Source organism: Stenella coeruleoalba, assembly GCF_951394435.1.
Source record: "Stenella coeruleoalba genome assembly, chromosome: 2".
Taxonomy (NCBI): Eukaryota; Metazoa; Chordata; class Mammalia; order Artiodactyla; family Delphinidae; genus Stenella; species Stenella coeruleoalba.
In genome coordinates this window covers 115852025-115879681 of record NC_137147.1, presented here as the reverse complement: position 1 = coordinate 115879681, position 27657 = coordinate 115852025, and the positions used below count along the sequence as shown (strand labels likewise).

The following is a 27657-nucleotide window of genomic DNA, read 5'->3' as shown; positions in this document are numbered from 1 at the left end:
TGACTTTCCCCACCTTTGCATCCTTGTCTGCCCTTCATCTGTTTAACAAATATCTACTGAACATCTGCTGTTGGCTTCACAATGCCCTGGACACAAAAGACAGAAATAGGAGGAAGGGATGACACCTGGCCTCAAAGATGCCACCTAGCAGAAAGGTAGACATGTATGTTGGTTACATGTTACATTCATGATGCAAAATCACAGTAGAAGGGTCAAGAGGAGATGCATCATTTTAAGGCTCCTTGAGGTGGAGAGAAAATGCAAATGGCCTCCCTGTCCTGCTGTTTGCAGGTTCCACGCAGGGTATTATCAGCAAGACAGGAGTCCCTGTCGTAGGAGTCCTAGTTGGGCAGGGAAGAACACTCCAGGCAAAAGGAACAGGGCGAGCAAACGCTGGGTGGCATGATTTCATAATGGAATGGAATGCACGTAGTGAAAAGACAGGTTGGCAACAGACTATAAGAAGCTACAGAGGCCACCCTAAAGGAATCAGACAGTCCCCTGCAGTGTGGTGGAGAGAACGCAGAGCCTGGAGGGAGGAGCAACTGGTTTGAACCGCACATCTATTATTTCCTTAATTAGCTCTGTGACTTTGGTCAAGTTAACTTAACCTCTTCAAGCCCTGATTTCCGTGAAATAGGAATAATAACGCCTACCCGGCAGGATGGATGCGAAGATTAGACGTAACGTATGAAAAGTCTGTTACCACAGAGCAGCCTTTCCCTACATGGCCAGAGAGCATCGAGAGAGGTGGGGAAGCTGAGGGGTGCAGAACCGAAGCTCTGGGGTCAGAAAGCCTGGGGCCATCATGATGGGGAACAGCAAAGGCTCTAAAAACATGAGAGTGACTCAGGTATGGTCAGAGTGTGGAGAATGGATGGAGTGGAAGAATGCAGGAGCGAATGCCAGCAGAGAAGAAGGCTGGACTATTATTGGGAAAAGGGAGAAGAAAAGGTCAGTACCGTGGCAATGGAAATGAACAGGAAAATCTAAGAAGCGTCATAGAGGCAGCGTTATATCTTTGGGGAGATGTGGCTGCCTCTGCTGAGTGACCGGGCATGTGCTGCTAAGGAAGGTAAGGAAGAAGAGTCAGTGGATCTAGCCTTCCTCCAAATGTATAAATATGGGCACTGGTGTCAGCATCCCTGCGTCTACAGCCTCTCTGCAATGTCCACATCCACACACACACACCTGTGCTGATTAGCATGCCTCTATTCTATTTACCTTTATTATAGAAAAAGACACTAGTCCAGTAATTCCTGTAGCCTCATTTCAACCCCACACATTTAAAGAGACTCCTTTAACCCAGGGGTTTTCAATGCTACCTTCAGATTGGATGCACTTGGGAAAGCATTAAAAATTTCAGATGCCTGGTCCCTCCGTGAGTTTCTAAGCCAGGGCAACCTGGGTGCTGGGATGTTGTTAAAGCCCGCCCAGGTGATTCTATGTGGGTTAGCACAGCGCTAACACAACAACACAAACGACTGCAGCCTTGCCGTCAGCACTGGGCCTGGGGGTGAGTTCTGCAGGGCACTACTCAACACTGGTGCAGGTCCCTGTTCATGACCAAGGATGGGACGTCTGTGTTGCCCTCGGTCGCCGGCATTCCGATTCTGATTCCTGTTTCCACTGTGCTTCTAACCAAGTCAAGGCCAGCTCACAACTCATGCAGCCCTAGTTAATTATTTTTCAAGCACCAAGTACTGGCCATTGTCGAGAAAAGAAGTTTAGTGAGTCCTGGTCTCATTAAAATGGCTTTCAAACGCTCCCAGAGATCCTTCTGAAAGGTCTGGGCAAGTGAAAACAAAGGTTTCATTTAGTCCCTTCTTTCCTTCGTAACACAAACAAGCTCGATGGAATAAATGCTCTAACAGAGGCATATAACAGGTAATGCCATGTGGAAGAACAAAGGCAGACAGCCTGACTGCCTGAGAGGTGGCGGGGGGCCTGGGGGGTTCACTCAGGCCTTGATGACAGGACTTGAGAGATGCCCAAAAGAAGCCAGATGCAGAAGTGGACGCATGTGGGTAGGGTCCCCTGGGTTCACCAGAGTCACCTCGAGCAGGCTGGCAGGTCTGCAGCCTGGTGACCTCCACCTCGGGAGTAAAAGGGCAACGGCGGTGGGAGGAAGGGTGGGCAGAAATGGAGCAGAAGGCGTATTTCACTTCTGTCACAAGGCTTCATGACATCCGTACTAGGCAGATCTGAAACATGACAACCTCTCCGTTCCAGCAGGTGTGCCCTGTCATAAAATATCACACAGGTGTGGACATTTATGATGACATAAGGCTGGTGAGGAGAGAGGCAGTTGTGGGCAAAACAAAAAGAGTCCACTCTTCTAGAAAGGGCAGGGGCCTATGCCAGCCATTCTTGTCCTGAATCAAACCTGCTCTTTGCAGAGCGACCCACAAGGGTCACAGGAGTAGTACGGTCCTTACCTCCTTGACCCCGTGGCCTGTTGAAAGCCTCCGGGACACCTCTCTGGATCCAGAGTTAAGCTACACAAACATTCTGAAAAGATGTTTTGTGGATCAGTTAGGTCAGAGGCTAATGTCTTCACTCACTTAAAATCCAATTTGGAGAAGCTGGACTAGTTAAATAGGCATGAGGCCATAAACCCACTTGTGGCTTTTAAGTGGTAATGAACAATCCAGCAATGAGGAAGATGCCCGCTAACGGCAAGGGCTGTCCGTACTTAAGGGGTAACAGGACTGATGGAAATGTCTTGATAATTAGACACGAAGGAGCCACAACTCCAGGAGGAAAAGAAAAGAGGAACTGTCCTCACCTTGAACCAAGTAGATACAAAGTTATTATTAAAAGAATGCAATATTTATCAGGTTTCTGCTACCACAATTCAAAAACAAAACAAAACAAAAAAACCCGCCTGCATTTCAGAATCTCCTGGAGCACTTGTTAAAAATATAGATTCGGGCTTCCCTGTGGCGCAGTGGTTGAGAGTCCGCCTGCTGATGCAGGGGATGCAGGTTCGTGCCCCGGTCTGGGAAGATCCCACATGCCGTGGAGAGGCTGGGCCCGTGAGCCATGGCCACTGAGCCTGCGCGTCCGGAGCCTGTGCTCCACAACGGGAGAGGCCACAACAGTGAGAGGCCCGTGTACCGCAAAAAAAAAAAAAAAAAAAAAATATATATATATATATATACATATATATATATATATATATATATATATATTCCCAAACCCTGAGATGAGGCCCAGAAGTCCAAGGTTTTAGAAAACCCCCCAGCGGTCTCTGGTGCCCAGAGTTGGGGAGGGGTGAACACCACTGACATTTCAGGTGTCTACACACACGCTCAACCACCAATCGAGAGCTATGGTTCTCAACCTTCACTGGCAGCAAAATCACCTGGAGGGTATCGGACTGCTGGACCCCAACCTCAGAGTCTCTGATTCAGTGCATCCGGGATGTGTCTAGGAAGTTACACTTCTCATAAGCTCCCACACGTCATGTGCATGCATGTGGGTGCTGCTGATCTGGGGACCAGACTTTGAGAACCACCGCACCACTGGGCTCTCCATCCTCGACAAACCTGTCTCCCCTCAAGATTAAAGAGTCTTTTCTTAATTAGATGCCAATTAAAAGCACTCCCTCATTTCCAATTCACCTCCAGTCTCTTCTCCACCTATGGGAAAGCTGGGTGGCATCTGGGGGAGGCTCACCTCTGAGGGAGTCTGAGGTGCACACTCTGGTCGCCTGCCGAGATGGGGGCCCAGCCCAAAAGGGAGACCTGTGGACATCCTGGCAGAAATGCTGTGAGACAGGAGGCACCCAGAGACCACGGCCAGGGACAGATGGGGTTTCCTCACCTCTGAAAGGGCCAAAGTTATCAGGGACTCACGGAAGCAGCAGCCAACCTCTTGGAGCAGCAGTTGAAGCTCAGAATTGCCCTCATGAGCCCTCCCACAGTCTATTTTCTTATTCTGGCTCAGGGGGGTGGGAACTGGACTAGAATCACCTGGAAAAACACACCAGCACCGCCCCCCGCATGCCCAGCCCACCACCACCAGGACTGTGATATCATGTGTGAGAGCTGGGCCCGGGCTTGAGTATTTTCCAAGCTCCCAGGTGATTCTAATACACAGGCAGGCAGAGGTGTGTGTGTGTGTGTGCAGAGACTCCTGGTATAGCCCCTGCACAGGGGCTGAGTGTGCAGGGGTAGTTACAACATTGCACCCTGGTCCTATCCACGTAGAGCTGGAGCACTGGAGCCTCAAGTTCAAATCTGGCTTTGAGAGCGCTTGGCCATGTCAATCTTTCTGAGCTGTGTCTGCACCTGTGTGGTGAGGATAACAATACATGCATCACGAGGTCATGATTCAGCAGCTGGCGCACAGTAGGTACACTTAAAAGGCCGCCCTCATCCCTGGCGTGCATGCTCTGCGCGACTTCCAATTCGATGCCACACAGAGCCTGCTTGGCGGGAGGTGCAAGGAATATAACTACGGCTGAGAGAGAATCCCTGCCCTGTGGGGGTTCACAACCTGGGGACAGCAGAAAGAAAGGGTCCGAACAGCACAGCCTACTATGCAGGGTCATGCAGTAAAGTGGCAGAGGGCTCAAGGGAATGAGAACACACCTTTGGCTGCAGGCGGAGGAAAATCGATCTGGGACGCACCAAGGATGAACCAGATCTTAATAGACGGGCAGCAGGGGTGGGACCACAATACTTCTTTTTAAAACATTTTATATTGGAATATAGCCGATTAACAATGTTGTGACAGTTTCAGGTGCACAGCAAAGTGACTCAGCCATACCCAAACATGTATCCATTCTCCCCCAAAACTGCCCTCCCATCTAGGCTGCCACACAACATTGAGCAGAGTTCCCTGTGCTATACAGTAGGTCCTTGTTGGTTATCCTCTTTAAATACAGCAGTGTGTACATGTCAATCCCAAACTCCCTAACTATCCCTTCCCTCCACCCTTCCCCTCCCCACTCTTCCAGGTAACCATAAGTTGGTTCTCTAAGTCTGTGAGTCTGTTTCTGTTTTGTAAATAAGTTTATTTGTATCATTTCTTTTTAGGTTCCACATATAAGTGATATCATACGATATTTCTTTCTCTGACTTCACTCAGTATGACAATCTCTCGATCCATCCATGTTGCTGCAAATGGCATTATTTCATTCTTTTTTATGGCTGAGTGATATTCCATTGCGTGTATGTACCACATCTTCTTTATCCATTCCTCTGTTGATGGACATTTAGGTTGCTTCCATGTCTTGGCTATTGTAAACAGTGCTGCAGTGAACACTGGGGTGCATGTATGCTTTCAGACCATGTTTTTCTCTGGATATATTGCCAGGAGTGGGATTGCTGGGTAATATGGTAGTTCTGTTTTTAGTTTTTTAAGGAACTTCCGTACTGTTCTCCATAGTGGCTGTATCAATTTACATTCCCACCAACAGTGCAGGAGGGATCCCTTTTCTCCACACCCTCTCCAGCATTTATTGTTTGTGGATATTTTGATGATGGCCATTCTAACCAGTGGGAGGTGGGAGGAATGGCAAAGGGAAAATTCAGACCATCCCTGGGAAAAGGGAGGAAGACCTTTTTGGCCTCAGAGCGCCATGAGGAGGTAAAACGGCCTTAAAGGCTAGGTTGAGGGTTGATTTGGAGGTCCTTGGGGAGCCATCCTTCAGTAACACTATCCTGGCAGGTGTGGCGCATATGGAGGGAGGAGAAACTGCCCAGGCAACTATTTCAGCAGAGCTGGTGAGAAACGAGGCTTCCGTAGGGGCGTGCTGGCAGAACCACAGAGAAGGGTGCCTGTGTGTGATGCCTCAGATGTAAAGAGCAGCAGAGCCACGGCTGATGGGAGGCCTGGGTCAAGGAAGCTGGAGCTGAAAAAGACCCTGGGGAGCCTGCCGTGCCTCAATCCGGAGCCCGTGTGAGGGCTGAGGGAGCTGCGAGGCTGGGGAGAGCCCGTGAGTGCAGAGAACCTGCATCTAAAAGCCCCTCTGCTCGGAGAGGCACGAGACACCACAGCCCAGCAGGCTGCCGCCCGGGGAACATGGAGGAAGCTGTACTTTCAAACAACTCGCCCAGCAGCGGTGCCCAGCGCTGTTGGGAGCAGATGCAGAAACAGTGTGGATGTCGACCTCACATTAAACTGTAGTTAAAGAAAGGCCCAGAGGTCCCCTTATTGGGGCTCCTGAACAGGCAGCAGCACACTTTTTCCGTGAAGAGCCAGACAGTAAATATTTTCGGCTTCTGGGCCACTTGGTCTCTGCAGCAACTCCAACTATGTCATCCTAACACAAAAGCAGCATCGGTAAGCAGTATGTAAATGATGGCCACAGCTGTGTTCCAAGAAAACTTTAAAAATAAGCCACGGGACTTCCCTGGTGGTCCAGTGGTTAAGACTCCACCTTCCAGTGCAGGTGGTGTGGGTTCGATCCCTGGTCAGGTTCGATCCCTGGTCAGGTTCGATCCCTGGTCGAGGAGCTAAGATCCCTCCTGTCTCGTGGCCAATAAACCAAAACATAAAACAGAAACAATATTGTAACAAAATTCAATAAAGACTTTAGAAATGGTCCACATCAAAAAAAAAAATCTTTAAAAAATAAAAATAAAAAAAATAAGCCATGGCTGGATTTGGCCGCAGGCCACAGATTGCCAAACTCCTGCTCGCTTCTCCGTCAATCCAGTTCGGGAAATTGCCTTATTCCTGAGTCTGGCAATAACAATGCTGGCCATTTATAACAAGTTTGCAAAGCACTCCTGTTGCTGCCATGGAAAAGCCATTCCGGGCACAACTTCAATGCAAGTTTGTTTTTTAATCCCATGAAAGGAAGTTGCAAGCCCATTTCAATTGCTTGCCTGATGTGCCAGAACATGGTCTTGCAGCAAAGGCGGGAAGGGGTCCAACCACAGAAGCCCAGAGAGCATCTCCCGAGGATGAAGCAGCAGCAGCAGCAATTGCTTCAGGTGAGGGAGGCACGCATTGTGTGGTTTTGTTTTTCACTTGAACAGCAGCTCCTTGGAGCCAGTCATTTAGGGCACAGGGGAAACGGCATGCACGAGGCATTCATTTGTGAATTCCAGGATCTGAGGTTTGCAGAGCCAGGTAACAGAGAACAACACAACAATGAGTCCTGTAATTGCCCTGGTGGCCAACAGACTGCCCACCGCCTCACAGGTTGGCCAGGGAAGACAAACAATGTCGCTTTATTTCTGATGGAATGATTTAGCCTGTTTTATGACATAATAAATGGGTGTAAATTGACGATTTTTTCTTAAAAAGCAGAGCAAGAATTATATGGAGAACCTCTGATTTAGATATGACTCTGGCCTTCAGCCCATGCCAAAGGCATTGGTGTGTGTAAAGGGGTGAGAAGAGGGGCAGACGGAAAACATGAGGGGTTTTGAGAGCCACACACGAACCACGCATTTAACACGCCTGCAGCTCCCTTTTCTGATCTGTAATGCAGAGGTGATGATTCTGCCCTCAAAGCTCGCCACAAATGAGGAGGAAACGTGCTGTCCGATGTTTGTCACTGTGACTGCAGTTATGCCTGGGGTTGTGAATATGCAACATGGCCTTACCCTTCCTCGCAGAAGTATCCCGAGAGCCTGCCAGCTCTCTCGGCACCTGGGTCCTTAACAAGAGACCATCGTTCCCTCTGGTCACCCTGCTCTCTGAGAGTCAGTCTTGGACACTCTTTCCTTAGAAAGGCCTCATTCGTCTGCATCTCTGAGACTTCTTCTCGGTCATTTCCTGCACCCTTGTGAATTATTTGCACCTTTCTCAGACCATTTTCCCCTCTGTACCCTGTTTCTTAGTTTCTCTCTTCTACTCTCTTCCCTAAATAGCCCTAAAGTACAACAGAGGCATCTTTTTTTTATTATTATTCCTTATATTTAGTGACATCTTATGTTCATTTAATTCTAAGAGAATGTGTAAAGTTTTATGATCCTCTTCTTTAAAAAAAATCTCTAAATTTTCTTCCTGCTTATGAATCTTGTCATTGATTTTTCTCCACAGCTCAGTGGTCCATCATAGAAAAACAAGGATTCTCCGTCCCTGCTGGGTACAGATAATAGAATTTTCTTCCACTCAGTGACTGAGCTGTAAAGGCACTACTAGAAATTTTTGCATCAGTCCTATTATTAATAGTCTGTGTTTAGTACCTTTCACAGGAATTGAGACCATTCTTTCAATTCACAATTTACGTGGTGCCAGGTCTCTTTTATTAGAAAAACTTCAAGAACAATAGGAGTTAAATGATTTCCTCGGCATTCAACAAAAATGTATAGAGGACCAGAGTCTTAAGAGATTTCCATCTAACACGCTAACAATGTACACACACACACACACACACACACACACACACACACACACACACACACACCAGGCAGAGCTGTTTTCACTGAACCAGACTCTCTGTATGCCCTAGGGGCCGGGCTTACACTGTCAGAAAGACTGAAAACCCCAGATTGAGTAGCCATGTCAAGTTCTAATTCCGGGGCTGCAGGTGTCCTTAACCAGCTCATAGTATAACAGAGAAGACAACTATGAAAATAGGCAATTATCACAAAGGGCCAATAGAGCTGCTCTCTGCCAAAATAAAAAGAAGTACAGTCAGTACCCAAAGAAGCACTAGAGTTAGTACCCAGCCACGTGGGAGCGACGTGGCATCAGGGCAGGGTACCCTCCGGAATGGGGACAATATTCCTTACAGGCAAAAGAACACGTATTAGTTACTTATCCAGGGATGGTCCTGAGGGTTTTACATCGATTGACATATTTATTCTACACGATGATTCCAGAGGTAGGTCATATTATCCAGTTTTACAGATGAGAAACCTGAGGCTGGAGAAGATGACTAGCCCGATAAGAGCCACGCAGCTGGTGAGCAGAGGGGCAAGGACTGAAGCCCAGTCCCACAGACCCCATACCTGAGTGACCAAGCAATATGCTTCCTGCCTCGGTGAGGATCCCCTGACCCAGGTGGTAAAGGCTAATGGGCTCTAGCAGCAAACTTGCTGTTTAAAAAAAAAAACTTAGTGTTAAAAGCTATGCAGGCAGGAAAAGCATTATGAAGTCGTAGGTAATTTTGAAAATTCTGGGTTGAACAAAGATAATCAGGTTTCTTTACAAGACTTATGAGAGATTTCCAAATCATAATATTCATTGTTAATCATCCATCCAAATATTGATAGATATTTCCTGAAACTCTCCTGACTACGGAGCCTTCATTTTTCAAATCCTGTGCTTCCCTTGAGAAAAATATATATACTTTCAGAAACACTGGGTTAAGGCTGGTATGGGCAATGTTTTTAATTAAGTACTAGAAAAAGCTCTGCTTTTCCTAGGAACTAATTTTATCGTCATCCCCACCCCCACCCCCGCCAGCAGCTACCCCCAACCAAAGGCTATTAAACAGTATGATTATAGCTGTATTTCCCTTTTTGCTTTGCTTCCCAGGAATCTCTGACTCAAGCCTGCAGCCAATGCTAGAGCAATAATGGTGTGGGATGCCAGGGCTGCACTTGAGCATTTCATTTCTTTTTCTTCCTGGTCTCCCGATTTTACTTGTAATTCCACAGGAGTATGCTACATATAAACTGCTTCTACCAGGCCAGTGTACAAAGCCATTATATATAATTCCTCAAGAGCAAAGCACCAGACAGGTAGGGTTAAGTCCTAAGTACCAAGATAATCTACTTCCACCTAATTATATCCTCTCTTAGAAATGAATCACCCAGATAAGCTGAGAAGAAAATAATATGGTTGACGAAGCTTGTGCATCCAGGTGTAAGATAGACAGGGGTCAGAACAAAACAGCGCCCGCTCACGTGCATTAAACAGCTTCCAGAAGACTAAGAAAGTCCAGTTTTGGTGTCAGAGCAATGAAGGGAACAGCCACACACCTTAAGAGTTCATCTTCTCGGACCTGCTCACACCAGCTCACTGCTCAACTCCAACTGTAGATCCTTCCACTGTTATTTCAGTGCATCTCAGGCACAAAACACCCTCGAACTTCACCTAAGACACACAGTCATGGATCGCAGGAACAACAGACGTTACTGCCAAAGTGGATGTTGAGAATGATCTAGCCCCTTCCCCATATTTTACTGGGAGGACCCAGGAGCCCAGAGCAGTGAGGTAATTAGACCAGGATCACACACCTGTAAGTGACAGCAATGCCTCCTGATGCCGAGTCCAGTTCTGTGCCCCCCGCCACGTTAGAAGAAAAGTACTCAGCACTACTTGGTCTCACTCCCCCCTGAGGAAAACAGTCTCCTGCTTGTTGGATGCATGTGACCTTGTTCAAGGAGCTAACAGTGCTGTACCGATATGTAAACTAAGTACCCAAAGGGGTACCTGTAACTGATCAAAGAAATAGAGAAGCTGACGTTAAGTGTGGATGTGACAACAGAACTTCTTCCTGCTGGATTCAGAAGTGGGAGCCTACTGGAGAAAGACGGGGGAAGGGAGGGAAGGCACTGCGGGGCACCCACTTCAGCTCCACCCAGAGCTGCCCCCTTCCGTTCCGCACAGCCCCCTCTGCCCATGCATCCCTTTTTGTCGCCTGAAGACCTTCCTCCACCATGTTGCCCTCTTTGCTGCCTCTTCCCCCTTCACTGGCTCCATCTCCATTCTATCCTCTAGCTTGACCCATGCCCATCCATGTTAAAAACCACAACTTAAAATCACCTTTCTGGTCACTGCCGTGAATTCATCTTTCCTTCCATCAAGGTCATAAAGAAAGTCCATGTTTGCCAGGTAGACGGCCCTGTTTCCCACGCTCGAGTCAATGCAGAGCATTGGGGCTTCCCGACTCTCCTAGGGCCGTGGAAGCTGCCCCTGAGAAAGCTTCCCCATGAGCTCCTACATCTTAAATGTGTTATTTTCTCACACGGGGTCTCCCTGATTTCTGACATAGCCGACCCCTCCCTCATGACATGCACGGCTTAGCTGCCCTCCACGCTCCTCTCCTCCTCCTTGGCTCTTGTTCTCTTGGCCAGGATTCTCCAAGGTCACACCTGATGGTTCTGGAGTCACTGTACTATTCTCATGGGGGGGATCCCCACATTCTCCATTCTCACTCCCTCTTCTTCCCCGAGTTCTCCCAAGTGCATTTGCATGGGCCGCTGTCCTCTTTCCTGTCTCACCTCATTCAATCCATCCCCAGTTAATTCTCTAAATAAAACTCTCCAGTGATGCCCACTGCCAACTAGAAAAGCCCAAGCTCCTTGGCTTGAAATGCCAGACCCACCAAGATCTGGCCACATTCTGCCTCTAGGTCAGCCTCCTGCAAGAATCCCTCCTTGCACTCTCCTACACTGGCCCGGATCTTTCTCATCCCCTGGCCCTCAAATGGGCAAATACCATCCATCCCACTCCACTCACCTCAGAAACCCCTACTTACCCAGCAGCAGGCATTTCAAATGACACCTCCTCCGAGAACACCCTTCACCTTCTCCCTGGCCATGATTATTTTGGCCTGTCTAGCGTCCCTCATGAAGGATGAAACTCCTTGAGAGCAAGGGCTGTCTTATCATGTCTGTGGCCCTGCTCCTGAGCACTGAGTAGGGCTCATGGTGGCTACACCAGGTCACTACATACAGCTGTCCTGCTCAAAGGTGACCCACCACGTGGTGAGCGGGGACTGAACTCAGCCCGTATTCCATTCACCCCACTTGTGTCCATTGGAGGCAACAATACCAATTCCCCACAGGCACGATGGCTCTGCACAGGTGCACAGCAACCTGAGTTGGTAAACACACACCGTAAGCCCTCCTGCCCTCCTGCAGCTCCCCAGTGGTCCTTCCCTTTGTGCAAGTACCTAAGTAAGCAGCATGGCCAAGCTGCTCTGTCCACTCCTGGAGCTGCATCTGCAAGGAAACTTCTGAAATGTGGGAACTGTGCTAATTAACTGCTCGGAAACACAACTGTGCAGACCTGGTCTCCAACTCAATATGGTACATGAGTAGCACTTGAACATTTTAGGCAGTTCCGGGGGCTGGGAGGACAAATACACATGAGCCCAAGACAAAGACTGAACAACATTTGGCCTCAACAAGGCACAAGGCCATCTGTTCCTTGGGTCCCATGCAGTCTTTCCTCCCCACACCTGCGGTTACTCTGAGAACTGCCCTCATTTCCTCTACACATCAAGCATCCCTTAGTATACATGATCTGAGGGTCAGAGGGGCTGACTATGCAAGGTACTAGGCCCAGGATATGGGACCTAAAGTCCTAGAGAAGTCCCCGCCCTCCCTGAAATAACAACAAAAGCTAACATTTTATAGCACTTACGGTGTGCCAAGCACTGCTCCTCTTACTCTATGTATATTAATCCATTTCATTAGCACAACAATTCCATTAGGTAGGTACTATTATTATCCCCATTTTACAGAGAGCAGAGGCCCAGAGGTTAAGCAGTTTGCCCAAGTTCTTCCAGGTAGTAAATGGCAGCGCCAATTAAAGCCCAGGTGGTCTGGTGTCAGAGTCCATACCTTTAAATACACACGATTTTTCCTGCCACATGATTTTTCCTCTCTAAAAGATGGGAAAAGACAACGGGGGCAGAATAGCAGTGTGAGTAACTTGACAAATTCTCTCCTCAAAGAACAGTGACAAAACTAGACAAAATTGTCGAAAACAACTATTTCAAGACTCTGGAAATTGACTAAAACATACAACAGATTGAGGAGCATTTATTCAAGAAAAACTTCTGAACCTCTGGTAAGAACAGTGGGGATCTGGGTTCTTTCCCTCCCTCCCATGCCCCTCCCATGTTGGTTGGCCCAGTTACTCTACCAGGTGGGCTGGCCTTGCAAACCAGCAGCCTCGTGGCTGGAGGGAGTCCACTTGGTTTGCAGTGGATGTGAAAAACCCCACACTCCGTGGTGTTGTAGGTAAGAATAGCAATCCCAATGGCAAATGAACAGGGGAGTCCACTTCAGCTACTCGGAGGTCATGGTGCTGGCTGGGGCAAGCAACAGACTGGCCGACTATACAGAAATGTAACAGGAAGATCAGCCACAGGGTCCTTGATAAGCTCCCCACAGATCCCTGGTTGACTGTAAGGCCACGCACAAGTGGAAAAGAGACCAGAGAGGGTCCACTTTCTCTACTCATTCCTGCCTGACTGTGAGCCTGTGTACATAGGCAAAGGAGATGCCAAAAGGCCCAGAAGAAAGTAAAAGCTGGGAAGACATAAAAGCTGCCTTAAGTTTGAATAAAATCTTAGTGCTTGAGGCATTTGAACTCAAACTCTGACCAATCATTGACTATGCAGACACAGAGGTGACCCCCAGGAAGAAAGGCTTAAAAATAAAAACAAGAATTTAAAACATGAAACACACACACACACACACACAAGAATTAAAAACAAAAAACTGAGTCAAGATATCCATGACCACACACCATGAGAGAGACAGATTCCACAGATTCAGTCTAGGCACATAATTAAACAGCAGTGATAGCAAATCTCAGGTGGGAGTGGGGGTGGTGGTGTACAGAAAACTGAATCCAGAATTGCTAGAGTATATTATCTAATACGCTCAATTTTCAACAAAAAATTAAGTCGTGCAAAAAACAAACAGGAAAGCATGGTCTTTCCTTTCTCAGAGGAAAAAAAGGAGTCAACAGAAGTTGTCTCAAATTGGGTCCCAATGTTGGACATAACAGACAAAGGCTCAAAGCACCTAATATAAATATGTTCAAAACACTAGAGAAACCTATGTTTAAAATTTAAATAATATGACAATAATCCAATGAATACAGAATCTGAATAAAGACATAGTTATTGTACCAACAACAAGAACAAAAAAATTAGAAATTCTGAAGTTGAAAAGTATGACTGATATTAAAACTCACTAGAGAGGCTCAATATCAGATGGGAGATGTCAGAAGAAATAATCAGTGAACTGAAAGATAAATTAATGTATCTTTAAGAGCCAAGAAGAAAAATGAACAAAACCTCAGATACCTGTGGGGCACCAGTAAGTACACCAATATACATATAATGGGAGTCCCATAAGGAAAGATGAGAGAAAAGGGGAAGAAAAAGTATTTTAAGAAATAATGGCTAAAATATCCAAAATGTAGTGAAAAACATGAATCTATAGATTTAAGATGCTCCACAAAGCCCAAGTAGAACAAAAGCAAAGAGATCCGTGCCCAGACACATTATAACCTGTTCACTTATATGTTGAAAGGCAAAAACTCAAAAGACGACCTTCAAAGCAGCAAGGAGAAAAAAAAAAACTCATCACATACAAGGGCTCTTCAATAAGATTAAGAGCTGACTTTTCATTGGAAACAAGGTAAGTCAGAAAGCAGTGGAATGGTATATTTAAAGAACTGAAAGAAAAAAACTATCAATCAAGAATACCATAACCAACACAACTATTATTTGAAATTGAAGGCAAAATAAAGATATTCCTAGATAAACAAGACTGGAAGAATTCATTGCTAGCAGGTTTTCCTTGCAAGGGACACTAAAGGAATTCCTTCAGGTGGAAGGGAAATTGCACCATACAGTAACTCAAATATATACACTAAGAAATAAAGAGTACCAGGAAAATTAAATATGTGAGTAAATACAGAAGGCTGTATAAATATATTTTCCCTCTTAACTTCTTTAAAAGGCACAGGATTGCATAAAACAATAACTGTGTTGCTCAATTAATAACATATATAGATCTAATATATATGTGGCAATGGCACAAAGCAGGAGGGAGAAATGGAGCTTTATAAGATCAAAGTTTCCATATTTTACAAGAATTAAGTTAGGGGACTTCCCTGGTGGCACAGTGGTTAGGAGCCCACCTGCCAATGCAGAGGACACGGGTTCGAGCCCTGGTCCAGGAAGATCTCACATGCCGCGGAGCAACTAGGCCCGTGCGCCACAACTACCGAGCCTGCACTCTAGAGCCCAGGAGCCACAACTGCTGAGCCCATGTGCCACAACTACTGAAGCCTGCGTGCCTAGAGCCGTGCTGCACAACAAGAGAAGCCACCACAATGAGAAGCCCACACACTGCAACAAAGAGTAGCCCCCACTCGCCACAACTAGAGAAAGCCCGTGTGCAGCAATGAAGACCCAATGTAGCCAAAAATAAAAAGATGAATAAATAAATTTATAAAAAATATGAATTAAGTTAGTACTAATCTGAAGTAGACTGTTATAACTGTGATATATATTGTAGATGCAATCACTAAGAAAATGATTCAAAACATAAAATGAAGCATGAGAACAAATCTATTTAACACAGAAGAAGGCAATAAAGAAGGAACAAAGGCACCAAAAAGATATGAGACATAAAACAAATTACAAAATGGCAGATGTAAACCCAACCACATTAAACTGATAACAGAACCTCAAAATAAATGAAAAAGAAATTGACAAATGAAAGGAGAAATAAACAATTCAATTATAATTGTTGGAGATCTTAATAGCCCTCTCAATAACTGATAAAACAACTAGACAGAAAATCAGTAAGAATAAAGAGATCTGAACGACACATCCTACCAATGGTACAACTCAACAATAAAATGACAAACAACCCAATTTTAAAAATAGGCAAGTAATTTAAACAGACATTCCACCAAAGAAGACATACAAATGCCTAATAAGCATTTGAAAAGATACTCAGCATCATTAGTCTTTAGGGAAATGCAAATAAAAATCACAAGTTACCACTACCCGCCCACTAGAATGGGTGTAATAAAAAAATACAGACAATACGAAGCATTCATGTGGATGTAGGGAAACTGGAAGCCTCATTTGAGGCTGGTAGGAATGAAAAGATGAAATGGTTACAGCCACTTTGAAAAACAACTGGGCAGTTTCTTAAAAAGTTGTATATAAATTTACCACATGAATGTACATTGATACAGCCACTAATGAGAACAGTATCAAGGCTCCTTAAGAAACTAAAACTAGAGCTATCATATGATCCTATAATCCCACTCCTAGGCATATAGCTGGAGAAAACCATAATTCAAAAAGATACATGCACCACAATGTTCATTGCAGCACTATTTACAATAGCCAGGACATGGAAGCAACCTAAACGTCCATGGACAGATGAATGGATAAAGAAGATGATATATATATATATATATATATATATATATATATATATATATATATATATATATATATATACATACACATATATATACACACACACACACACACACACACACAATGGAATATTACTCAGCCATAAGAAAATAATGAAATAATGCCATTTGTAGCAATATGGATGGACCTAGAGATTCACTTATCATACCAAGTGAAGTAACTCAGAGAAAGACAAATATCATATGATATCACTTATATGTGGAATCTAAAAAAACAAAAAAAATGATACAAATGAGCTTACATACAAAACAGAAATTCACCCACAGGTATAGAAAACAAACTTATGGTTACCAAAGGGGAAAGGTTGGGGGGAGGGATAAATTGGGAGTTTGGGATTAACATATACACACTACCGTATATAAAATAAACAACAAGGACCTACTGTATAGCACAGGGAACTACTCACTATCTTGTAATAACCTATAAGGGAAAAGAATCTGAAAAAATATATATATGTATGTATAAGTGAATCACTTTGCTGTACACCTGAAACTAACACAACCTTGTAAATCCACTATACTCCAATAACATAAAAATTTACCACATGACCCAGCAATTCCACCCGCAATTCTACGCTAGAGAATTGAAAACATATGTCTATAGAGAGACTGCAAATAGCATTATTCATGATAACCCCAAACTGGAAACAACCCAAATGTCCACCAATGGTCAATGATTAAACAAAATGTGGTATATCCATAAATATGATACTAATCCAATCCAGTTAATCTAATATCCACTACATTACAATACCAAGGAATAGTATTTGCAAGTGAAATGGAACTGCCAATACATGCTACAACATAAATTAACCTCAAAAAATCATGCTAATTGAAAGAAGCCAGATGAAAAAGATTATATATTGTATTATTCCATGGATTTGAAATATCTAGAAAAGGCAAACCTATAGAGAATGAAAGCAGGTTGCCTGGGGCTGGGGGTAGGGTGGAGCCTGACTGCAAACAGGCATGAGCAAACTTTCTGGAGTGATGAAAAAGTTTTTAAACTGGATTGTGGGGATGGTTGCACAACTTTATAAATCAACTAAAAATCACTGAATTGTACACTTAGAATGGATGGATTTTATGGTATATAAACTATACCTCAATAAAACGGAAAAATAAGGCGATGTGTACAAAGAGCCAAAATGGAAGGCAGCATGTGGTAAGTGCAATAAGAAAATGGGGGTGGATTGGGGAGGTTCATGAAAGACTTCCTGCAAGAAGAATCTTTGGAGCTAGGTCTTACAGAACAAGTAAAATGTTGATAGGTTAAGATGAAAGAAAGGGGAATCCGAGTGGAGAGAGCCTTCCGTGCAAATGCAAGGAGGTGGAAAAGGGTGGGGTATGTTTGGTGAACTATGCACCACTGAAACTGAGCAGGACCCTGTGGGGCTCCTGGGCACAAAAGCCGTTCTGTGTCCCCCCACTTGTTGTTTGTAGGAAATAGGCTTCATGCAGCCTCCATGACCTTTCCTGAGTTCCAAAGGGCAGGTTCAAACAGTTGCTAATCGAGGAACAGAGGGGAGGCGGAGACAAGGGAGGAGCAGTCAAGTAACAATAGTGCAGCCTTTGGGCAGGGTCCGGGTTCCTTCTCAAGGGATACACATAACAATATCTTTGAGCTCTTCTGCAGAACTAAAACTCCCACCAGGTGGAAGAAGTTAACTGTATGCTGCCCACAAGCATGTAGACTCCAGACCAGTTGGAACCAGAAGGTTGATGATGCTGATTCCCACTTACCTCACCACCAACCAGTCAGAAGTACGTCCATGAGCTGATCGCGCCCTCTTTGAACCATTACTATAAAACTCCTCACTATCCCCTCCAGGTCGGCAGGCACTGTTTTGAGGGCATTAACCCGCTGTGGTCCCTTTTGTCTGGCAAAGCAATAAAGCTGTTCTTTTCTACTTCATCCAAAACTCAGTCTCCAAGATTCAATTTGGTACCAGTGTACAGAGGCTGAATTTTGGTTACACCATCCAGTTTGCCAAAGTGCAGAGCATGAGGAGAGGTGGTGAGCAGTAGACCTATGTAACAGTTCACTTTCTGGCCCTGGGCCAGCTTCTAATCTAAGCCACTTTCTCTCCTTCTATCTACATCAGCAGTTGTGGAGTTCGTGTTGGTGTGACTATTTAGGAATCACCCAAGTGATGTCCAGAGTTCCAGAAGATTCTGGGGTACATTTGGGGTGGGGTCCAGCAGTTGGAATTTTGAAATTTCTGCAGGCGATTCCTTTGTTATTTAAAACTCCGGCATGACTTTCCCTAAAAGAGTTCTAAATAACTCTTCAGCTGGAGACCCAGTAGCCTTTCCCTCCTTCCAGAACTACATCTAGCAATGTCTTTACCCCAAGTGGAGAGCAAAGGGGTCCCCTCTTAAGCATTACTTTTTGTGAGTAGGGAAAAGGAGGCATCATGAGGAAAACTCTAGAGCAGTGTTTTTCAACCTTTTTTCATTATCACATACCCAAGAGCCTTTTCAGACATTTCTTCCTAATTGGCCCCCCCATGATATTTTAATACCACAGTCATACTACATATCTGCTTATATGTTGTGTGTATATCTATGCTTTATACATAAAAAGAGCAATAATGGTTTTGCGCCCCTCCCCCAGAAGAAGCAATTTTCCCTCCACTAGGGGTGATATCACCCCCCTGAGCATGCATGCGCTGGGGGTGGGGGTGTCTCATGATGAAGGCATGGAGAAGAGGACCTCAACCCGCTGAGTAAAACGCTAGGATACTGTGGATCTAAATATCAAATTCCTTTAGTTGAATTTTTCCAGATCAGTTGGAAATGAGGAAGTGAGTACAGCCTTCTTGGCCCTTTGAGAAGAGACCCAAACGGTTCTGAGGGCCAGAGAATAATACAGCCAGACCCGACAAGGAGAACAATTATGGAAATGAGATGGTTTGTATCTAATAAAAGCTAGAGGCTGGGAGAGACACCCTGTTTGGGGAAACTGCACAGACATGCAGGTCTAAGCTGGTATTAGAGATGTTGCCAAACGTACGAGAAAATGCATTCTGTAAAGACTACAGTCTCCACTTTCTAGAACAGAGGCATTGCCTCTTCGGTGGGATGACATACAGGGCAGTATATCTGTCGTCTAGGTAAGAAAGTGGCTACTGCCTCACTTGGGACCAGAGAGCTGTGAGCATGTTGCTATGTGCACTCTTGACCCAGGGTCAGGGCTCTGCTATTGAGAAGGGAGCTTTGTGTATGAGGGATGGTCAGCGGATGCCTCCCCTGGGACGTGCTGGAGCCCTATCGTATTAACTGGGTCACGTTATCTCCCTTTGATTTCATGCTTAGAAAATAAGATGTGTTGAAAGAGACACCTTCCCGCAAGCCAAGAGCATTGGAAATAAACCGTGAGCATGTGCTTTCTGCCTCTCATTCCATTTCGACTCAGAAAACTCTGTGCGTCTAGAGCGAAGACTCTCGTGCACTCAAACACACCTGGTTTTGCCCAGCAGTTACAGCTCCCACAGCTGACATGTCAACCACCGCAGGATGCCTCGACGAGTCAGAAAACAGAAGAGATAGCGTTGCCATGGCAGGCCCTGGACATCCAGTTCCGACACTGCCTTTGGGAGAGCCTGGGCTGCAGGGCAGATTCAGCTTGGCACATGGGAACAAACCCATCCACTCGGCCACCAGTGTCCAGGGAGACTGGCTTTATCAAGATGACAGTCCCGGCGTTTGCATCAGCAAAGAAAACTGCTTGCGACACAGTCTAAAGAGCCAGGAGGAAGGAAACGGAATCATTTGAATCATTCGAAGGCTGTTGATTGTTTATTGTGATCCAAAGAATGTAAAAACCAGGATAAAAGATTAGCCGTCACATCCAACTCCTTAATATTTTTGCTTTGTTTTGAGACCAACATTTTGTACAGAAAATGCCACACAGTGTGGTAGAAAGTGACGGTAGGCTACTGTTAATTCTTACAACTCTCCAGCTGCCAAGAAGGCATGATTCTATTTTCCAGAGGAGACTAAAGATCAAAACAGTTACCTATTTTTCCTAAGATCATACAGCTAGAAAGTGGCAGAGTCAGGATTTCCACCCAGGACTGTTTGGCTACTGAGCCCGTGATACCTCTTGGCAGAGTCCTAACTGGCATCACAGAGACTTTTCTAAGGACAGTTCTGACCATTCTCTTACAAAAATGATAGACATCTTATGTAAGGCTCCCCTTTATTCACACTGGGGACAGTGTCCCTCCAGAAGGAACAGCTCCACATGCCACTTCTGCCTGGAGTTCCAGCCCTGAAAAGAAATTGTGGCCATACCACGGATTTGATTTTTATTTTATTGGCAGATAAAGGTTCTTTGTGATGACTGGGGCCGTCACTCTGACTCCCCATCCGGGACGTAACTGGCTGGTTTACAGAGTAGAGAGATGTATATGCTTATGCTGGGAGCACTTCTACAAACACAGGAAAAGCTGCTGCCTTAATTCTAGGACCATATTATGAACGGAAGACATTTCAGTAAAGTCTCTCTTTGACTATGCCTGATTCTTCCTTTTAAGCTGCTCTCTCTGGGGTAAGCAGTAATTCCAGAAAGAAGAGAGAAATAAAAGGGGAAAACGAACATTGGGAATTGGAAGAATCAGGCTTCTTTGGCGGGTCAAACCCACAGAGTGAGCGCTTTACTGAATAGATTCCCACTCAGAAACAAGAAAGGATGTCGATCATTTTGGCTGAGGTGGGTCTAGACAGTTCAACGTCCCCCCCTCTGTCTAGTTAAAAAAAATCTATGTGAGCTTCAAGAGGAAGATTTGCATTTATTAGAAGTGAATAACATAATTAAAATGCAAACTACCACATGATAATTTAATAACCTGTGATGATAAATGTCACAGCACTTGAGAACTCAAAAAAATTAGATGGAAGAAAGCTGGAGTTTAAGCTTGGTGCAATAACCCTAAATGTTTAGACTGGAGGAATCAGGAACATAGCTTCAATATCTCATATAATATGAAATGGGGCAGATTATTAAGAACTACTACAAGCACCATGAATCAATGGTATTGGGTGAGGAACCAGATGGCAAGTCACAGTCATTTTCTCCCAATCACCAAATGTTAGTTTCATTTACAAAAAGCTTCCATATGCAATCCTGACTCAATAAAACATTCTGTGCCGGCGCCGGATGATCAATATGGTTGAACTAGCCCCTTCTACAAGGGAGTAAGTACACTCATTTCAAAACAGCCCTAAATCCTACAGCCTGGTAATAGGTTTCACTTACAGTAATGCTCTTCAGCGAAATGTATCCTATTAAACGTCCTGACACTTCCTTTTCCCATTTCATTAAGAAATGGACCCAGAGCCAGAGGCACCGCTTTGGAGAACTTCCTCTCTGCTGAAACCGATCATCTTATTGTTAATATCTCTGGTGATCAAGTCTCATTTCTCCCACCCAGGCACCAGGTAAACGCACTGTGTTAATAATACACAATATAGAGAGAGTCACAGGCCTTCTAGCCCACAGGTCCTTTAAAGGTTACTTTTTCATGTAAAATACATCCCCTCAAATGGAGTTCTGGAGATTGGATTTGAAGAGCTGCCTACACTGCTACAGGCTGTGAAATAATTGCTGGGCAATTCTGTTCCCAAAGGACAAACAAAGAGGCAGGGAGTTCCTCTACTCACAAAGCAAATTCCTTGAGTCTCTAGAGAGGGCTCATAGCCACAAGACCAAGATGCTCCTGCAGATCTAGAAGAATGAACTCCAGCGGGATTCTTGTGAGTTCGTCCCAGGTACCTACAACCTGCTCCTAAGACACACAGGCTCTGGAGGGTCACAGTTTTGTGCCTTTACATAGCAGGAGTAAGGCCTCCCTAGGTAAAGTGGGGCTCAAGCAAAGGTAGCACTGGCACCATGGGGGAGCCTTTTAGAAATGCACAATCTGAGACCCCACCCCAGACCCACAAAGTCAGAGTCTGCATTTTAACAAGATCCCCGGATGATCTGCACTTTCAAGTCAGAGAAACACTGCTTTGGGCTACATGCTTTATAATCCCCTAACCCATACTCCTAGGCATCACGAAGCTTCTTAGCAGCCTCCTGAAGGATGAGGGAAGGAAGGTAAATTTATTCAGTCAGTGAAATACTCAGTCTCACTGTGTAAGTATATTTGGGGACGGGGTTCTATAAAAACTCTGTGACCTTCAAGATCCAATGCACCCAGCAGTAAGTTCTGTTGGCTCTACCTTGGTAGATCCCCATCTCTCAACTCTTCTATCTGCATTGCCACTGTCTGTGCCCCAGGCACCAGTATCCCTTCCCATGAGCTACCACCACATTGCCACGCCCCTCCCCATCACCCATGGCAATGAAAGAGATACTGAATCCAGGAGGCGTTGCTCAGGATCTTCCTATGGTTCCCCTAGAATAAAATCCTAACTCAGGACCCTGGCCTGCAAGTTCCCGAAAAACTCCACCCTGCCCTCCTCTCCAAGCTCACCTGATGACCACAGTCTACTGTGTTCACCATTCCCACCACCTGGCCTTCCTCCTGTTTTTGCAAACAGGCCAAGCACGGCCCCAACTTTAAGACAATCTGCTGCTCCATCTGCCTGGAACACTCTGATCCCAGAGCATGACAAGGCTCTCTCCTTCTCACCAAACAGGTCTCAGCTCAGGTGTTCCCTCCTGACGGAGGCTTTCCTTAAACAAGCACCACAATCCCTTCCAAGCCAGTCACCACTACAATGACCTCCTTTGTCCTGACTGCACCCCCGTACCTTGTCTGGAAGTGGCTTGTTTACTGTTTGCCTTTATTTTATCTACTCCTTTACTAGCACACAAGTTCTTTGACAGCCAAGACCTTCTCGCTCTTTGCTGACCGCTAGTGCCCAGAAGAGTAACTGGCGTATAGCAGGAACTTAATATTGGCTTCTTGAATTTATTTCTTGAAGGATGGATGAGTGGATGGATGAGAAAGTACTGGCCTAAGAGTTCTAGTCCTGTTCTAATCACTTGCAGATGTTTGAAAAATGCCAAATATTGAATCACAATCTCTAAACACTAGAGTGTTCAGAGGACTGTGCTGTCCAACACGGTAGCCTCTAGCCTCATGTGGCTACAAGTTTAAATGAAGATTGAATAAAATTTAAATTGCAGTTCCTCAATCACACTACCCATATGTCAAGTGCTCATTAGCCACACGTGGCCGGTGGACAGCACAGAGACAGCACATTCCCATCATCACAGAGCTCTACTGGAGAGCACTGTTCCACAATTTAATCTGAATCTAATTTATCATGTGGCTCATTTATGCATTGAATGACACTTATTGAGGCCCTATTACTAGCAAGGCACCATACTAAGTTCTAAAGATAACAGTAACAATAACAGAAAATACTTTCATAGTGCTTGCTGTGTTACAGGTACTGTTCTACAAGCTTTACATAGATAGCTTCATTTCATTTTCCTATTAACTAGTACAGAGAGAATTAAGAAACTTGCCTACGGTCGCATAGCTGGTGATAGGAGTCAGCATTCGAATCCAGGCCCAGTTTAATGGACTTCGGTAAAGGGAGAGCTGGAAGAGAGATCCTGCATGTTTCACTGTGATGCTAACAGAGTCTCTGGCTGACCTAGGGGCTTCGTCAATGCCACACACCTGAGCCATGTGTGGCACGGCTCAGGTAAGATCTCTGTCTCGATGTGTAAGCTGTTCTTACCTCCTCCTTGTGTCAGAAGAATGCAGCCCAGGAAACAAGGTCCAGGCTGGACAATTCTTTAAAACCTTAATGGATAAGAGCTCTCTACATTCAAATTGCCTTACTCACAGGTAAATCCACCTACTCTGTGAGAAGTCCAGGACACATGGCAGAGGGTGTAATGCTGAACAGGGCCTCTTCAGATACCTTTGGGCTCTGTGAATCTGTTTTGGGAGTGCTTTTCTCCAAAGAGTCACTCAAACCTCTGCTTCCCATGACTCAGTGAGGTAGGCTGGTGGAAGGGGACAGAGCAAGCCTCAGGGCTAGATCCACCATGCTCACTTCCAGAAACTACCATCTACTTAAATAGTAAGACCATGGAGAACCCTCACTGATCCTGGTACCTCATTTGTGAAATGTTAAGATGAGCACCTTGTAGGCAGTCGTAGGATTTAGAAATTATATCCTATAAGCATCAAACGGGGCAAAGACGGCAGGTAGTTTGTCCTTTCAGTGTCACACTAGGATAGTGTTTAACACACTTACCCAAGGATTGATTACTTAACTATCTAGGGCAGGGGTCAGCACTCTGGTCCGTGGGCCAGATCCCACCCTCCACCTGTTTTTGTAAGTAGTGTCTTTGGAACATAGCCATTTGTTTAGTCTTCGTGACTGCTTTCCTGCTCCCAGGGCGGAGCTGAAGAGTTGTGAGAGGACCACAGAGACGGAGGACGGAGGGCGGGGGGCGGGGGGGGGGGGCGGCCTGCAAAGCCTAAAATATTTGCTATCTGTCTCTACAGGTCAGCCAAACCCTGATATCTAGAGGGATATATCTGGGTTTAATTTTGCTATTGACAATATATTAAGGCCTTGGACACTGTGAAGCTAGCTATGCGTTAACTTGTAGATTTCTGGGTGGAGAGAAGAAAGTGAGCTGGGATACAGTCATGACAGAAGCCTCAGTTGACCCTATGGGCAGTTCTGAAGATAGGATGACCCTCGACAAATGCAAGCAGGGGGTGAGAGGTCCGGCCTTTATACCTAGAGATGGATCAGACATGGGGTGCCCAGGAGGCCAGGGGACTTTCTTCAGTTAAGGCAACCCCTTGATGGGGTTCTGGGCAGGTCACCCAAAATACAATGCTTAGGCATACTGATTATTTTGAATTAAAGTTATTTAAGGAACAGCTAGGGCAAGAAAGATAGTCTGACCCTCCTTTCTGTCCCGCTAAAAGCAGGAAATAAATCTCCCATGTGAAAGGCACCCTCCCTGTACCAGAAGGAAGAGAGACATCCTTACCACCAGAGACAGAGAATTCAAGGCCGAGAAGGCTGTATCAACAAACCCTGTTACGTCTTCACTAATTTACTACCCCAAGTCTAATTCCCTTTGTCTTATTAATTCTTCAAAATGTACTGTTTCTTTGTTTCAAAGGTATAAAAGCTGCCTGCTTTGGTCAATTCTTCGAGTCTCATATTTTTTATGAGCTCCCCTGCGTACAAAATTAAATTCATTTTTTCTCCCGTTAATCTGTTTTATATCAATGTGATCATTAGACCCATCACAGGACCTGGAAGAGAAGAAGGGAAAAGTTTCCCTCCCCTACACCCTGAAGGGAGCTGACAGAGAGGGCTTTTTGCTGGCAGCACTCCCAGAAGCTGGAGTACCTCAAGGCTGATCTAAATGGTACCTCACCATTTCCTCCACACTTACCTAATCATTCTCTTCTATTCTTAAAAAAAAAAAAAAGCGCCTATGAACACCCACTTCTTCCAATGCCCTTTGAGCCAGCTTTACCGATGTATTGGTTCCCTCATTAATAAGTATAATATTTGACTTAGGTTCACTCTGTAATTATATGGGAGACAGGTTTTTCACTTCTTCACAATTCCTTTTTGACAGAATGCACACATGAAGTGGCCATTATTGTGATATTGTTATAAAAATAATAATGGAGAAAGCAGTGATTTAAAATGAATGGGAAGTTCACACCCAGCAAGGCCTTCAGCATTCCTCAGAGCCATGCCGTCCAGCCAGGTCAGAACTGGGGCCCCAGTGGGTCAGGACAGCAGAGAACTCCTTCTCAAAGGTCAGCCCCAGTGGCTAGCTGGAGGGGGAAGGGAGGCTGCCCAGACCAGAGATGCTGGAAAGTAACCAAAGGGGAAGGCGAACTCAGTCTGCCTTTGGAGCTGGTGTTTGTCAGAGGCTTCATTTGGCTCGTGCTAAAGGATGGAGAGCAGACAGCATCTTCTGGGGAGTCTAGTTATGTTTCTTGGCTTGAGGAAGTAAAAAGGTAGATACAGCATCTTGAACACCTTTGCTTTAAAAGGTACAGTGAGAACCAGAATGGTCTAGGCCACACATAGAAGGATAAAGCCCTGGGTGAGGCCACTGGGAGGGTTCTGTGCCTGCTGGTGAGGCTTTGGGCCGAGTCATGAGTAGATGTCAAGGTCTCTCCGAGAAGAGGTTCGGCGAACGCTCGGGGAGGACCCAAAGTGAAATACATGCTTCCTGCCAACAGAGCACCTGGTCACGATTAGGGGCAGCCTGCATCTCACTTAGAAAGACAACAACAGGGGGATGGAAATGGATGGATACAGCGATGAAGACATGGATAATTATATGATAAAGCAAATATAGCCAGATGTTAATTGAAGAATCATCACAGTGGGTATATGGGTATCAACTGGACAATTCAACTTTTTTACATGTTTGAAATATTTCTTAACAAAACATTGGGGGAAAATGACTACTGATAGTACAGAGGGACCAAAACTTATGTCTCAATCTTTCTATATTCCTCATGTTAAATGTGTATATACTTATACATATTTACATGCATGTATACATATATATAAAATACAGTCATAAATGAATAAAACACAAATGTATGCAGAGTGTTGGGCATGTAATCAAAGGGATAAATACTCAATCTGGGTTTGTACTTTGTTCTAGCAAGAAAATAATGCCACCATGTTTCCTAGACTGCAAAATTCAGGAAACTGTAGACTCTGTCCTTAAACTAAGTTATTCTGAGATGTAACAGAAATTTGCTCAGGGAAAATGGTATTTTGTGAACAAGATGACATAGAATAACAACAATTCTGAATGATGCAAAATGAAATCATTTGAACAACCTACAAAGGAAAAGGAACACAACTCAAAAATCACACAGTCACCTTAACTGCCTGGTTGATTTACCTGGGCTAATAGACTAAGTGAACATCTAAAGAATAAGGCTCGGGCTTCCCTGGTGGCACAGTGGTTGAGAGTCCGCCTGCCGATGCAGGGGACACGGGTTTGTGCCCCGGTCCGGGAAGATCCCACATGCCACGGAGCGGCTGGGCCCGTGAGCCATGGCCACTGAGCCTGCACGTCCGGAGCCTGTGCTCCGCAACGGGAGAGGCCACAACAGTGAGAGGCCCACACACCGCAAAAAAAAAAAAAAAAGGGCTCACCGTGTTGTGATACTGATGGGTCAGAGCAGATCCTAGGGATAAATAACTATGCTATATTTGACACTAAGTGAATAGCAATCACATTTGAAAAGAGCCTACCTTACAGAGTGTCTATCTAGGCAAGGAGATTCACAGAACACGCCAGCACTGTGTTGGACAAGGCAAGAGGCCTTGGACGAAAGCACAGATCCTGCCTCCCAATTCCAACAGCCACGACAGCCCACGGGTATGAGGACAGGCAGTGTGAGCTCAGGACCAGAAAGCCAAGGAAACTTAGGGTCTGGGATGGGACTAAGCAATGAATTACAGCCTAAGGGGAGATATCAGAGGCATAGAGTGATCCAAAGCCCACAGAGGGCTACAAATGCACCCCAGATTCAGTAGGGC

At 45.2% G+C, this 27657-nt stretch overlaps 1 protein-coding gene across 2 annotated transcripts in view; it reads right to left on the bottom strand.

Moving 5' to 3' along the window:
* The window catches only part of SLCO3A1 (solute carrier organic anion transporter family member 3A1), a gene marked incomplete at its 3' end in the record, with an annotated part of 316397 nt that overhangs the window by 253359 nt on the left and 35381 nt on the right, over nucleotides 1–27657 (bottom strand). The gene's annotated exons all lie outside the window — the stretch shown is intronic.